The following is a 15,872-nucleotide window of genomic DNA, read 5'->3' on the forward strand; positions in this document are numbered from 1 at the left end:
TATATGTCTGGCCACGGAAAAAAAAGAATTTTTCAAATCGCTATAGAATCGTTGAACGAGTGCAATAAAAACTCGTACATAAAAAAAATACATCGTACAAAAAATACATAAAATACTTGTACATAAAAAAATACACCATAAAAGAACCTTCTTCTTTTTGAAGTAGGTTAAAAATAAGGGCAATAGAGATTCGTATCTCTTTAGTAATTATTATTTTGACAAACATGCCGAAACGTATGTCCGTTCTTGAGAAGTAATTATTAAGTAAATAGTTTACATTAAGTGTTTCCTAAATATTCCTAAATTTTAACTCTGGCATTATTGTAGATTGAGGTCAGCGGAGGCTATCGAAAAATTACGAAAGTGATCACTTTTTTCTTTCCTTACATACAGTAAATTAAAAAACATACATTTAAAACAAAACTCATTTTGGTTAGATCAAAGACTATTCCGAATACTACTTTACAATAGATTATCTAACCGTACGATAAAAAATTGAATCGTTCTGGTGTATGGAGTAGCTGGAAGAAATCTTGATAATGGAGTCAATCTCTACGCTCAGCGTTTTCCAAATAGAACTGTGTCACGTGCTTCATTTTATCGCACTATTACAAAATTTACTACCGATAAAGAGTTTAACATAAGGAAAGGACCCGTAAAACAACAGACACTGGAGAAAATAATAAAGTTGCTGTATTAGTGCAATGGCTAATAATACTCACGTTACTACAAGAGATATTGCTCGTGATTCCGGAATGTCTCAAAGCAGTGTTTGGAAAATTTTGAAACGTAATCAATTTCATCCGTATCATGTCTCTTTACATCACGAACTTCATGGCGTTGATTTCCAAAATCGGGTAGCTTTTTTCAGTGGGCTGTGAACAAATACAACAAAATCCCAACTGTTTTCGTTATGTATCATTCTCTGACAAGTAGTATTTTATGAACCATGGATTACTTTATCGACACAAAATGCAATACTGGAGTATTGAAAATCCGCAGTGGCTTCGTGAAGTTAAACAGCAGCGTTCATGGTCTGTCAATATATGGCGTGGAATAATGGGCAAAAGCTGATCGGTCCTCACATTATCGAAGGCAACTTAAATGGTCCAAAATATCAAGACATTTTGGAAAACGAACTGCCAATATTGCTTGAAGACTTGAGATTAGGAATACGGCAGAACATGTGGTTTCAACATAATGGTTGTCCGGCATGTAATTCGATAATAAGAAATTATTTAAAAGTTATAATTAGAGTCCTGAGTATTTAAAACCTAGGGAAATGCGGCGAGGTTAGTAAACAGAGAAAAGGCGCCAGAAATTGAAAGTCTACAAAAAAATGACGATTCAGGCTATAGTATTCACATAAATGTCAAGTATTTAAAATTAAACAAATGTCTCTTGCTTTTGGGAATCCTATTTCAATCTTCAAGAAATATGAAGAATAGAATAGAATACGAGGATTGGTACCGACGTGATTACTCGGGGCCAACTTCCTGAACGGAAAATAGTAATTTATCAATGCATATTATTTTATAGATTAATATCTATAAATGACACTGAAGTAGTTCAGAATATTTTTTAAATTAAAAATATAATTGTACATTCAGAATGGGAGATCAATATCTATATTACGCTACTAAATTACCTCTCGTGAATTCATAACTGAAACAATTATATGTATCTTAAGAATGTAACTATTACATGAAACCGGATCGAATTCAAGGAAAACCAACAATTTCGTGCGCATTCATTGGTGAAAAAGAGAGGGGATGAACGGGTCTGATGAATGGACAGACTGCACAATACGAGGACTGATCGAGAAAGTGACTCTTCATTCAGCACCGCTACGAGCAGCTGCTTTTGCGGGAACACGAAAACGAGCTCGGTACTCGTTCGAGAAAAATAGATAACATTCCGTAAGTTTTAAATAGATTAAATAGATAGAATAATATCCTTGAATTAATAAAAACATAATTAATTGTAAAAAAGAGTGATAAAATTTTAATTTGTCAGTCTTCTGCGATTTTAAGAAATCTGAGTAGGATTTTCAACCTGTTGTCATTCAGGAGATAATTCCAAAAAGAAATTATAGATTGTAGAATGCCATAAAATCAAGTGAAAACGATTCACAAATCTAAATGTGTGGACTTCTGAATTTTAGGAAAGGCTGATTATATTCCAGCATAAGCTCAAATATCCATACCAATTGGGAATTGAATTAAACTTACAAAAAGGTAAATCATAAATAAATTTAAAAAATTAAATCCTGGACAGTCAGAATTAAATCAGTCAGGGTTAGACATTTAGGATTAAATAGAGGGATTTCTTAAATAAAAATATACTGTATGATTAGGCTGAAGGTTGTAATTTAAAGTTTAAGGAAACGCTATTTAAAAAAAACACACACACACAGAAATTCTCCTATCGCTTTTGTGATCCCACATCTTCGTTTTTATCATTAGAAAACAATCAAAAATTCATTCACTGGTTTTATAGGCAAATTTTTTATACCAACTTTTTGAAGCACAACTCATTGGTTTATATTCACTTACGTGATCATGTACATATAATATGCAGATTTTCCAGCAGAAAAATTTTTGCTTAATTTTAAAACCCAAATGAACGCCAATAGTTCAATGTTGCGAGCAATAGTCGCACCCACAGGGGTGAAGCATCGTGTTAAAAATTGGAGACAAATATTTCCAATATTGTCGCTTATAGAGCGACAAGTGCGCTCATATGAGACCTGTGGAACTACAATCGCAGCGGCCGTGCGGGCAGGATATTTGAATTCAAAATATTGTACTTATAAATGTTGTCAGTAATTTGTAATACCGTTTATTGATATAATTACGTAAAACAATTAAGGTACAGAATAACATCAATAAATGGCATTGTATACAAGTATTGTTAATCAATTACCTTCCCTATCGCCGCTAGATAAAAATTCCTAAAGACGTTATTTCCCTTTCTTCTAGTTAAAAATGAAATAATATAAAGACGTGTGAAAATTGCTATTTATATGGATGAATGAATTTGTAAATTCTATTCACTTAATTCATTAAATGTAGGGCAATCATTAATACAAGAAATGTTTGTGAAAATGTATTCCACAAATTAAATAATTTGTACAATTATTTTTGAGGTTAGGTTTTACTTACGGTTGAACGCAAACAACTTTTCACAAATATTTACTGAAACAATCATTGCCCTACTTTTAAGGCATTTAGAGACTGAACTTTTATATTCATTTATCCATATGCATGATGCATAATGCACCGAGTTTATTATGTTATTATTCTATTTTTAAATTATAACTCGTTGACACATGATTAATGACCCTGCTGACATGGCGCTGCCAGTCTATAATATCAGTGCTACCATACTAAAAATTGCAAAGTTCACTACACTTTCTCAAACTCAATATTTTTAAAGTCCTTAGAAAGGACCCCAGATCGACCTGGACCGGAAGTCAGATTGGCTCCAGGAAGTTCCTATGCTGGCTTCAAGGTGTATTTACATGCCTTTACATTGGACCAAAACCCCGTTTTACTAAATTTAAGCCTGAAATAATTCTTTACAGTCTTATAAAGATTAGCCAAGAGCACAGCTGCACTAATTTCCAGTCTTGGCATGCTTAAATTCTTTATCGGTGCAACTCGAGATTTTGCGCGAAGTAACATGAAGTGATATTCGTTTTCTCCTGTTGAGCGTACATAAATGCATGCTGCATAAGACTTTCCGCTCGCGTCTGCAAAACCATAGAGTTGAAGTTCATGTGCACCTAAGACCTGAAGAGCTCTCGGAATTTACCAATGATTCAGCAGATGTAATTGTTTTTGGTACTGCCGTCAAGGTGATAATATTTCTGGGGGAACAAGGTCATCCCACTCTGTCGTGGTTTTTCATAACGGTTGAATTTTTATTTTTGCATAAATGATAACTGATGTTAACAGTCCCAGAGGATCGTAAAGCTTGGCTATTTGCAACAACAATACCCTTTTGGAGATAAATTCCTGGGCAGGCACCGAATCTACCTAAAAAATAAGCATGCCTTCCTGTGAATTCCAAGACACTCCCAAGGTCTTAGTTGCATGATCCTGATCCAGTTTGAAACTCGTTTGACGAGCGCAATCTGGAAGGTCCCTAATAACCTCCTGACTGTTTGATATCTATTTGCACAGACCAAGACCTCCCTTATTGGCCAGCTTTATCAACTGATCCCGCAGCCGTTTGGCGTCCTTCACGGAACCAGCTCCAGAGACAAGGTCATCCACGTAAAAATGGTTTTTTAACGCCTCAGCTGCAATGGGAAATAAGTATCCCTTATCTTCTGCTCATTTCTTTAAACATCTAATGGCCAAAAAGAGGGCTGCAGAAGTCCCATACGCCACGGTATTTAATTGGTAAGTCCTTAGTGGTTCATCTGTGCTATATCGCCAAAGGATCCTTTGGTATTTCCTATCTTCCGGATGAACCTAAAATTGGTGGTTCATATCTTCGATGTCCGCACTTAAAACAAACGGATGCTAACGAAAGCGTAAAATCAGAGTAAATATTCCGCCCTAGATAGTTGGTCCGACCATCAGTATGTCATTTAGAGAGATTCCTGTGGTTGCTTTGGCCGAAGCGACAAACACCACCCTTAGTTTCGTGGTGAGACTCGATTCTCAAACCACAGCTTAATGAGACAAGTAGTATCCTTGAACCGCCCTGCTTCCGATGCGCTCCGAATGTTCTACATCTTCATAATCTTTCATGAATTGATGGTAATTTTGTTGCAAATCCGAATTTTTTGGGAGTCTTCTTTCCAACGTAAAATATCTTCGCTACGCCACGTCGTAAAAGTTCTCTATGTCTTCCTTTTGTCCCTTGAAAGGTAATTGAACAACAAAATGGCCTAAAGAATCACGTTGCACGTTGGCAGAAAAATGATTCCCGCATGCTTCCTCCTCTTTAGAAAAATATTATCTATCCTCGCCTTCTTCTATTCTCCAAAAGTTGTCTAATTGTAAACTGATATTATGTCCTTGACCGAATGACATTTAAGCCTTAGTTGATTCTAGTTACGGTTTACCTTGCCTTATAGGTTTCAATTGTTTACAGGGGTTTTATCCATTTTCATTTTCAAAACATCAATGAAAGAATAAATCAATGAATTTTATTGATTATATTGATTTTAGAGATTTTAAGCTAGAAACACTAAAAATGGATTTATCACGAGACTGATTCAATGATATTCATTTAGGGTGGCCTTTGGACCGAGAATCCCGTAATTTTTTAAGACTGGGAAATGACAGTGACTTAATTTCTTGACCAGAAATTTAATAAAGGTTTAGAAGAAAAATCAATCCGAATTCAATTTCAACAGTTTTTGAAATGATTAGTTGTGTTTCCAGTGGGGGGAAAAATTAAGGATGTTCTAGAAACGTCTTTAGAAGATCCATAAGACGTCTTTCATAATGTGTCTTTTGGGCATCCTAAGGGTGCTGTTGAAACGTCTGATGTCAGTACCAAAGATGTCACGAGAACCGCCATGTCTTCAAGATGTCTTTAGATCATCTTTAGGACATTAGACGTCTCAGAGACGTTGTTTGGCCTGATATAGGACATCCTAGGAACGTTTGAAGGATGTTCTTGGGATTTTCATAGTTTTTTACTCACTGGGTTGTTATCTCTTTTAATGATGACATAATTAAATTCACAATGCATAATTCGAGAATCTTTTACTTAAAAAATTTTGCATTTTATTTATTTATTATTAAGCGTAAATTTTTAATTTAAAGAATTTTCAAATGCAATCTTAAAGTCTTTAATGAAATTAAAATTAAAAACTGTAGAAATTAAAAATTTTTTATACAAATCTTTTTATTTGTTTAACCTGAAATATAAAATCCTTTTTCTTAATTTCAATTATACTTTCAGTATGAAAAAGTGAACAATAATTATTTTCACGTTAAAAAAAATGATTTCAATTCGAAAGTCTGCGACGTTAGAAAATATAAACGTCAGAATGAAATTCTACAAACTATTTTCAATTTAAAAATAATTCCATAATAATGGATTCATAAGTAAAGGCTTTTATTAAATTTAAAATATTTTTTTCTGTCCAAAGTCTAAAGTATATTCAATTTAAAATCTTTTAACTAGGAAAAAGTGATATTTACTAATATTTGACTGTTCATTTAACACGAGTATTCTTAAACTAAATATTTGAAATAAGACAATTTGAAACTGAATTGTTTTAAATACAAAGCCTTGAATCGCTTAAATTCCAAAGAGTTATTAAGCTTTTTACGTTGCCGCTTTAATTATTTTATTTAAAACTGTTTATTGTTTTTAATGAAATTATTGAATATGGATATATCAATAACAATAAACTAAACAGAAATATACTAAACAGAAAATTCTCAAAGCTTTTTAAGAATTACAAAAGGCTTCAGAAGAATACAGATATTTTCTGAAAATTCCTAGGAATATTAAAAAGTATTTTTTATATAAAAAAGATATTTTCAGAGAGTATTTATGAATATTTAAAAAGTTTTCCAAATTTTTCAAAAAAGAATATGAATCATTTTGAAGAAACTTTTTAATTTTTCTGGATTTGAATCATTTTAAAAGATATTTTTTTAAATGTTTAAAACTAAATATTTTTTCAGCTTCAAATTGAGAAGTATAAAATGTAAAAGAGTGCAATTCGCAATAACCGGAAATAATTCATGTGAGCAGGGACAATACCGAGAAACTCCAAAAATAATTTTTATCTGAAAATGGTTAAAACCCTTGTAAAAAATTAAAACCTACAAACACATTTGCAACTTTCACGTTGTTTTCAACTGCTTTGCAGCGTTTCTATATGATTTCGGATAACAATTATATTTCAGATTTATAGTGCATATCATTAGATGTCAACATTATCTATTGATTGCGAATAAGCATGGTCAGCCGTAGTTTACTGAAGGTGAGGAAAAACTACGAGATCATAGTTACGAAAATTATTTTGCCTCGCATCTTTTCATAGCAAACTCAGATCCTTAAAATAAGATCAGAATTGGCATTTTTGCGAGGTTTTTCCATCAGATGCACTAGTTTGTTTATTGCTAAACATTGCGATTATATTACTTATAAAATTATACGCCTATTCGATGCCTATGCAGCAAAGCTAAAGCTCTACATTTACTTATTATGGAGTGAAAAATTACGTCAAAGGTGAATAATGGAACTTATGCATCTATGAACTCGCATTTTATGATTATCAGAACACTCAACGTAAAAACTGTGAGGAAATTTTGGTTGCATATAATATAATTTTGCGGTTATTTATGGAAAGTTACCATATGTAACTGATCAAAAATGTATAGAAATTTTTTAATTGAATTTAGGGCAATTCTGGTAAGCTACCATAAATTATCTCTAAAATTAACGTAAATTCCCTAAATTGTCGACAACTTTTTAATTGAACTTTACCTGAGTCAAAATATAGGGCCTACTTTGAAACTCTTCACGCTAATATTTGTAGGGGCTAAGGTTGTAAAGTAGAGGATATTCCCATACGATTATTGCCCCTACTTTAGTGCTCTTATGGGAACAATAAGAACATTTGCGTAATGTTTCAAGTTATTTTGCACACGGAAAAAAATATCCATTCAATTTTATAGGACTAATCCTATAGTAGAGGATACGCTGGGTCCCGCGTGGAAATAATTCCTGGCAGACTGGAATTATTCTAGCGCCACTACTGGATTATTCGTGGCTGTCTGTTCACGCCGAATTAGATTGGCGCTCTTTTGGCGCTATCTATACCTACTAGATAGAAAAATCCATCACTTAGTTGTATAAAGAACCACGAATGTCACTAGCCAGAATTTGACATCACATTCAAATACAAATTCCGTCTAAAATCTAACTTGGTTCTAGAAATTACTTCTATTTGGACTTTGAAAAAGAAGGCGTCATTTAAAAACTATTTAATAAAAGATAACAAATTACATTTATTGCAGTGCTCAAATCAAAGGAAATAGAAGAAATAAAGTTGCCTGTGTTGTCAGTGCTGTCTCATAGCACAGATTTGTTAATTTAATTCATCACTGAATATCGATTGATCTGACGCACTATACATTGTTTATTGGTAAACTATTTATTGAAAGACAAAGCTGTTATAAAAAATTATTGCTGAATAGAGACATTTTATCTTTAGGTTTTCTAGGAAAGTAATTTTCGTATGACATGTTTCCAGTACTCATCTACATTAAAGTGACATATTTCCTAACCTCAAATATTATTCAGTGCTGCCAATAGCGCTCAACTTTCATCATGCAATGCAATTTCAAAACTGCTGAAAGTTACTTCAATCGCATGCATGATCCTTCAGTAGTATGTTGCCACTTGCCTCAATAACCTTGTTTTCTCAGGTTTCCACTTTATGGCGCTAGCACCCAGCCAGAATTCTTAGTTACCGACGGACAACGCTCATCAACTGCTACTAAAAAAATATGAGATTCAAGCCGCCGTTTGTCCATATAAATGATAGGTTTTATCATTTTCAACGTTTTTAACGTTGAAAAGAAACTATTACAATTACTCCGTGACGTTCTAATAGAAAATTTAACGTATAATCCGAAATGCAACAAGTTAAATGCTCATCTTGCTGTTTTTTTTTAGTTCTTGTTGCATGATACGGAAGGGAAGCTACCAGGGGTGTTAGTTGAAGTTTGCCGGTTTTACTCATAGATGCTGCTGGAGATATGTATACATTTCTATGATTCGGCATCTATGTCATATTTTTCTATGGACAATAACCTTCAAAAATACACAATTCCATTCTGCCAAAATAATAGCATCATAGTTGTTTACCTCAATGAATATGTCGAGTTTCGTTCTAAGTAAATCGCATTTGCGGCATTCGTTGCTTTTCTTATTTCATCAAAAGAAAAAAGCAGTTGAAGCTCATCGATTGCTGTTAGTTTAAAAGCCATGGGAAAAATCCAAAAGTATGCAAAATGGGTATCACTAACTGAGGGATCGTCCATAAATTACGTAACGCGTTTTTCTTTTGTTTAAATAAAGACGAGCATGAAATTGATGTGAAGTTGAGAAAGACACAACGATATAAACAAAAGAAAAAAGTGTTACGTAATATATGGACGACCCCTGAACGATAGAAAAATGGAAAATCGAAAAACCATTTGTGAAATGCAGCTTGAATGGTTCGAAAGGAAATCTTTTCTGCATCGAATTGTCACGGGAGACTAAAAATGGATTTATTTCGAGAACCCGAAGCAGAGAAAATCATGACTTTCACCTGGTGGGGTCGGCCCAACGACTCCAACGCCAAATCGCTTTAGCCGTAAGACAATTCTCTGTGATTAGGGCTGGAATGGGCCCGAAGGCATGGCAAAGTTATCCTAAAACATGACAACGCACCGTCTCATACCGATAAAGTGGTGAAGAACACATTAAAAGCATTAAATTGGTAAATATTATCGCACCCGCCGTACTCTCCAGATCTCGCCCATGATTGGTCCATGATTTGTGGAGATTCCGTAAGGATACGCTGTAGAGCAGTGGTCGGCAAACTTTTTGCTTAATTTTCAGGCATGGTCAGGCTCCACCCGACTTAATTTTTTCTACTACTTTTCGGTCTATTCATGTATCTTAGCTCGAGTGAGCTTACTCCAGCAAGGGTCTTTTGTCCACAGGCATGTCAAATTAAGGAAATTTTTAAACTTTTAATTTTTCAACTACCCGGTAATAAGCGTAGAATAGAGAAAAATTAATATTTTCGGATTTCAGCGCAAAAATGAAGATTATTCTATTATTTTGAATGCGCGATTTTTCCACCTGTCGAAAATGCCACAATAAGAAAAAGATACCTTCTAAACGTATTCGCTTTTATTTCCTTAGCGACTGCCACACAGTTTTCTATTCTCCCAAAGAGAACGTGTTTTCAATATATTTAATTTCTTCTAATTGTTTCGGTAACGCACCTCAGAGAGATATTTTTTATTCCTTAGAAGTGGTCATATTTTGATTTTATTTAATTCCTTCTAATAAGTTCACAAAATATGTATAATAAGTTGTTTAAATTCCTTCATGCGGAACGTAAATTCTGAAATTTTAATTCTGACCAATTCAACTCTGCCTCTCTAGAGTTAAAATTTTTTAAATTCACACATTTGTATGGTTTTCTTTGTTGAATTTTTAAGACGTTTAAATGAATGATTAAAATATTTTTAAAAATTAGATATTTTTTGAATTTATAAGTTATAAAAAGGTTTAATAAGGAAAAATAGGTTAAATGAATGCTTTAGAAATTTACGAAATTAAAATTAGACCAAAATCCCGTTGGGGAATCTTTAGAGGAAGGAAAAATCGCTAATTCATAGGAATACAAATTCTTAATTTTTATGAATTCAACGCTTGTTGCCGGGTAGCGATTTGAAAATAGCATTATCATCATCTACGAATTTTTCCGATTTCAATGATATATTACTTGCCTAGAAAAGTTGAAAATTTTAAGGAGTTTAATATCAAGAAACATCAACTTTACATTCAATGTAATACTAAATACTTCTCAAATTTTCAACCTTCATCAACAAATTAGATGTCTTTGAAATCGGAACAATACCTAGATTCTCGCAAAGGACCCCTGAGGAAAGGGTTGATCTGGCCAAGCTCGCACGTACTGTCCTGAAAGTAGACGTAAGGCAGCCAGGGCAGGGTAGCCTGCCCTGGGCAAGAGCATGCCGACCACTGCTGTAGAGTATCCTTTCCGTTCACTTGGATCGCTAGGGTCAGCCTTTCATTTTTTTGTACTCATTATCATTTTAGCGCGAACATCTTCTCAATAAAATTCTTACACATCATTGAATCATAATGCTTATTTGCAATGATTATAATTTTTAATTTGTATGGCCTCATATATTTATTAAAATTATTTTAAAAAATTCAGATCCACCCCATTCCTCCCCCACCAAAAATTTCCAATAGAAAACCGGAACCACAAATTCCTCGAGTTATCGCGTGTATTGATGGTACATACTTTTATACTAATAAGAGCAGTGACTTCAGGGCTCTGTGACAGTCATTTTGTGTCACAAAGGGACCACTTGGTCAAACCTGTTTTAATGGTTGCACCGAATGGTTACGTTCTCGATATCCCAGGGCCATATTTTCCTGATAGCCGGAATAATGATGCTGCTATATTACAACATAAATTCGCAAGAGACGCTGACAGAATGAACAGATGTTTCCATGAAGATGATATTGTCATTGTTGATAAGGGATACAGGAATGCCACTAAACTTTTGGCACATTTGGGTATTTCATGGAAAATAACAGATCTTCTTCTACCACGTCCAAATAAACATACAAAAGGAGATGCTAAAGATTCTTGCCTTATGAGAAAATCTAGGTGGATCGTCGAAGCTAGCAACGGACACGTTAAATAAATTTTAAAATTCTTTTTTGACAAAGCCATACGTATTTGCCTGGTAATTACGGGCTATTTTTTAACATTAATGGTTGGGCCCCGAAAATCGATGTTGGTATTTCTGAAGAACCCAAAAATCAGAGACTCTAGTAACACTGTAAAATTCCGAAAAAAATTGTTTTTGGACAAAATCATGTTCATCTGGTGATAAGGAGCTGTTCTTTAACGTTAAGTGCTGGAGCCCAAAAATCGATAACTGTATATTTGAAGAGCCTAAAAATCACTTATCCTATTTACACAGCAAAATTCTTTAAATCATTATTTTTTAACACAGTCATATTTGCCTGGTAAGAGGAGGCTATTTTTTACGTTAAGGGTTGGAGCCCCAAAATGAGTTTTGGTATTTTTAAAGAACCAAAAAATCAGAGACTCTGGTAATATGGGAACATTCTGAAAAAGATTATTTTTTGAGAAAGTCGTATTTGCCTGTCAACAAGGGGCTGTTTTTTAACGTTAAGGGTTGAAGTCGAAAAATCGGTGTTGATATTTTTGAAGAGCCCAAAAATCAGAGACTCGAGAAACACTGTTGCTTGTTAACAGGCTCCTTATGAACAGCCAAATATGACTTTGTCAAAAAATAATCTTTTTCAGAATGTTACAGTGTTATTAGAGAATCTGACTTCTGGTACCCTCAAAAATACCAAAACCGATTTTTGGCTCCGACCCCTAACGTTGAAAAACAGCCCCTTCTTACCAGCAAATATGACTTAGATAAACAATAAACCTTTTTTAGAATTTTGCAGTGTTACTAGAGTCTGATTTTTAGGCTCTTCAAAAATACCAGCACTGATTTTTGGGCTCCAGCATTTACTGTTAAAAAGCATCCTATTGTAACCAGGAAAACACGACATTGTCCAAAATCAATATTTTTCGCAATTTTACAGTGTTACTAGAGTCTTTGATTTTTGAACTCTTCAAAAATGCCAACACCGAGGCTTAAGTCTCTACCAATAGCATGTTGTTTTTGTACATAGGACTGGTTTTTAACATTTTTGTGTGGTGGATTTAAACGCGCAAAGGAAACCTAAAATCTGGTGCATTTTGTGTTTTGCAGACTTTTTTCGCCAGAGGGTAGTTTTTTTAACATGGGGGGACCCATATTTTTATTGTTCTTTGTTTTTTTTTAATTTGAGTTTTTACATAAGGGGCAGTTTTATTTTTAGTTCGGGTGATTTCCGGAAATTGGTTTTTGGTGCATTCAAAAGCCGAAAAAAGCAAAAAATTCTGACGTGTTTGATTTTTCTTTCTTTTATTTTTACATAGTAAATGTGCTGGCTTAATTCAAGCCAGCACCTCTACTAGAAATTTGAAAGTTCATAAAAAGTAGTGGAGTATAAAAATCGACAATAAAGCCCAAGAAAAGCCCACAAAAGCCCGAAATTCTAATACGAAGACATTTAGGAATTTTGTTTGTGGATGTGCTAGCTTGATGTACTTGTATGGTCGCTATCAAGAAAGAATTCATTATCCGTCACTAAAACAGATTCCAACCATGAACGATGCAAGAAATCGATTACAATCAAGATGTATTTAGTTACCAGAAGTTATAAACGTCTAGTTGTGTTTCTTAACTTCACAGGCTAAATATTAGCATAACTCTGCTGATTTCTTGCCTATATTGGCTAGATATTGACAACATCCCGCTGATTTTTCGTCTGCATTAGCTGGATATTGACTAACTAAGTACTGTTTATGTCTTGCCTTCATTGCTAGATATAGATAATATCCTGCTCATGTCTTGCCTTCATTGGCTGGATATCGACTAAGTCCTGCACATGTCTTGCCTGGATATGCTACATATAGACAACACCCTGCTCATGCCTTGCGTTCATTGTCTCGATATTGACTAAGTCTTGCTCATGTCTTGCCTTCATTAGCTGATTATTAGCAACAAATGACAAGTTTTCCTTGAATGACCCTAAAAAATGGTCTGTGTATTAAGGTCATGACATCCTTTGCACATCCTCGTTAGAGCGCAACAACTTTCATAGGGATCATTTGTTCTTTCTCTGACCTGCAGTTTTCAAGATATTGGCCTAAATTTGTTACAATGGTTCGATGTTTAACTCTCGGTAACTCAAAAACTGTCCAGTTTTAGAATTTGTGCCTATTCACACTTTTGATCAAGACAATGGGAACTACAATTTCACCAAATTTAATCAAAATCGACTAGGGGCCATTTTATGTACATTTTGAGCCGTGGACGCGTTCGGTGGCTTCGTCATTATTATAAAAAATCAGACAGCTCATTTTTCTCTCTGACTGAAAACGGTTAGAGTCCAGCATGTCGAAAGAATTTTTGTTTGATATCTATTTTTTAATAGCCTGCAGAAGGTGGTCCTGGTATATATGGTTAGCGACAGAAGAATTTTTTGTAATGCAATAAAGTGATCTAAGAAGAGAAGTGTGCCTAATTTACCATATAGTAAAAATTTACCATATGGTTCTCAACGTACCATCCACGGACTGGATTGCAGCCAAGTGCATGATGGGCGTACCTACATCTTAAGGTAGGTTCCGAAGCACCAAAACCTCAGTAAAAGTACATAGAAAAATTTCCAGAGATATTTATCGCGGTTGTTCTAGGAGCCTCTGTCATCTTATTGGGCATTGGTCTGGTGAACCGATATTCTTTTTGAAGCTAGAGTAATTTTCGTAGATGGCAGTTGCTCCTAATGGGACTCTGCTATGGTTGTTTAACTTATTTTCATAAATTATATATACAAGTGGAATCTAAAAATATACAAAATTGGTTACATATAAAAATAGATAAGCTTTTATGAAAGTAAGAATAATCCTTTTCGTCAAGGGAGGTATGTCTGTTCTGGTCCTTAGATAACCTTTTTACTCTCTCAAGACATGAAATAAAGTCTGGATCTGTCTAAAAAATAACACATCAAAATATATCATTACTTTTTTTACAGTCTCATCCTAATGAGAAGGTATTGGTTTTACGTAAAATTTCACTTTGTCGGTTTTCATCATATCTCCACGTTTTGAGACCCACTAAGTCAGAAAAAACAATGTTTACGAAGGTGTTTGTATGTCTGTATGTCTGTCTGTCTGTATACGGTAGGTACGATAACTTTCGAACAATTAATCAGATTGGAGTCTACTCTGGTACACTCTTTGAGACCCTAAAAAGAAAGAACAAGTTCGTAAATCTGCTATTTTAGATCAAAATTCAAAAAGTGAGCGCATTTTCAAAATTTTTAGAACCACATTTTTCATGACTTTAAAATTCTATGTACGGCTATTTGTAGTACTTAGAAACTCAAACAATGTATCCTTCTGATTTTTTTCCATAAAAAAAAATTATCAGAGTCAGATCATTTTCAAAATCTAAAAAAAAATTAACATTTTAAGCCAAATAACGCATGATATGAAAAAAGGCAAGAGAAGAAGAACGTTGATTTCTAAAAGCCCTACAAGATTATTATAAAAACTTTTTTTAATTGGTCGAAAAGTTGAAAATTCGAAATTTGATCGTACCAAAAATATATGAAACCACATTTTTTCAAGATTTCAAAATTCTATGTACGGCTATTCATAGTACGTAGAAACTCAAACAATTTATCCCTATGACTTTTTTCTGCAAAAAAAATTATCAGAGTTAAAGCATTTTCAAAATCCAAAAAAACAAACTAAAATGAAAACTTTACGTCAAATAACTCATGATATGAAAAAAAGTCAAGTGCGCCCTGGAAAGACCTACAAATTTGTAATGAATCACTTGTTGGTCCGTTGAAATTCAAAGACCGAGCGCGGAGCGCGATTGCCAACAGTTGCGCGCCTTAGGAGCACTCAAATTTGCGAACCGCGCGCGTATCGCGCGATGAAAATGTCCCCGCTCAGCAAGCAGATTTTGTAAATATGTGCTGATTGGTGGAAATTCAAGTAAGCATCAAATCAAAGAGTTGTCCATATCATTATCATTCAAAAGTCTTGTAAAATACGTCTGCTCATAAGGGAGATGCGGTGAATGCAGAACAAATTATTGGAAGAAAAAAATGATCGATAATATGATGAACTATATGTAACCCGTAGATAAATATCTTGGATTTACTTAATTTATGTTAAGACTTAAATCTACCTCAATTAAGATTGTTAACTATTCAATAAATTAATAAATCATATACGCACAGTTTATTCTTCGATATTAAGCGTGAGTACTTTTCTTTATTGAACGACAGGAAAATAAAGATTTTCAACTTCACGTAAGCTTTAGAGAAAACTATTTTGAACTACAAAAGTTTCGTAAACATGCCTAGATTTATTTTAGATAAAAATAGAAGCACCTCATAATGTGTTTTCCGTCCTTTTTTAAAATACTATATGAGGAAACTAATGGAAATGTAACGTTTCTGTCCTTTTTTAT

General features: G+C 33.9%; 1 protein-coding gene across 1 annotated transcript in view; it reads right to left on the reverse strand.

Moving 5' to 3' along the window:
• The window catches only part of LOC117178725 (paramyosin, long form), a 182,364-nt gene that overhangs the window by 114,678 nt on the left and 51,814 nt on the right, over positions 1–15,872 (reverse strand). The window lies entirely within an intron of this gene.

Source organism: Belonocnema kinseyi, chromosome 8 (genome assembly GCF_010883055.1).
Source record: "Belonocnema kinseyi isolate 2016_QV_RU_SX_M_011 chromosome 8, B_treatae_v1, whole genome shotgun sequence".
Lineage (NCBI taxonomy): Eukaryota > Metazoa > Arthropoda > Insecta > Hymenoptera > Cynipidae > Belonocnema > Belonocnema kinseyi.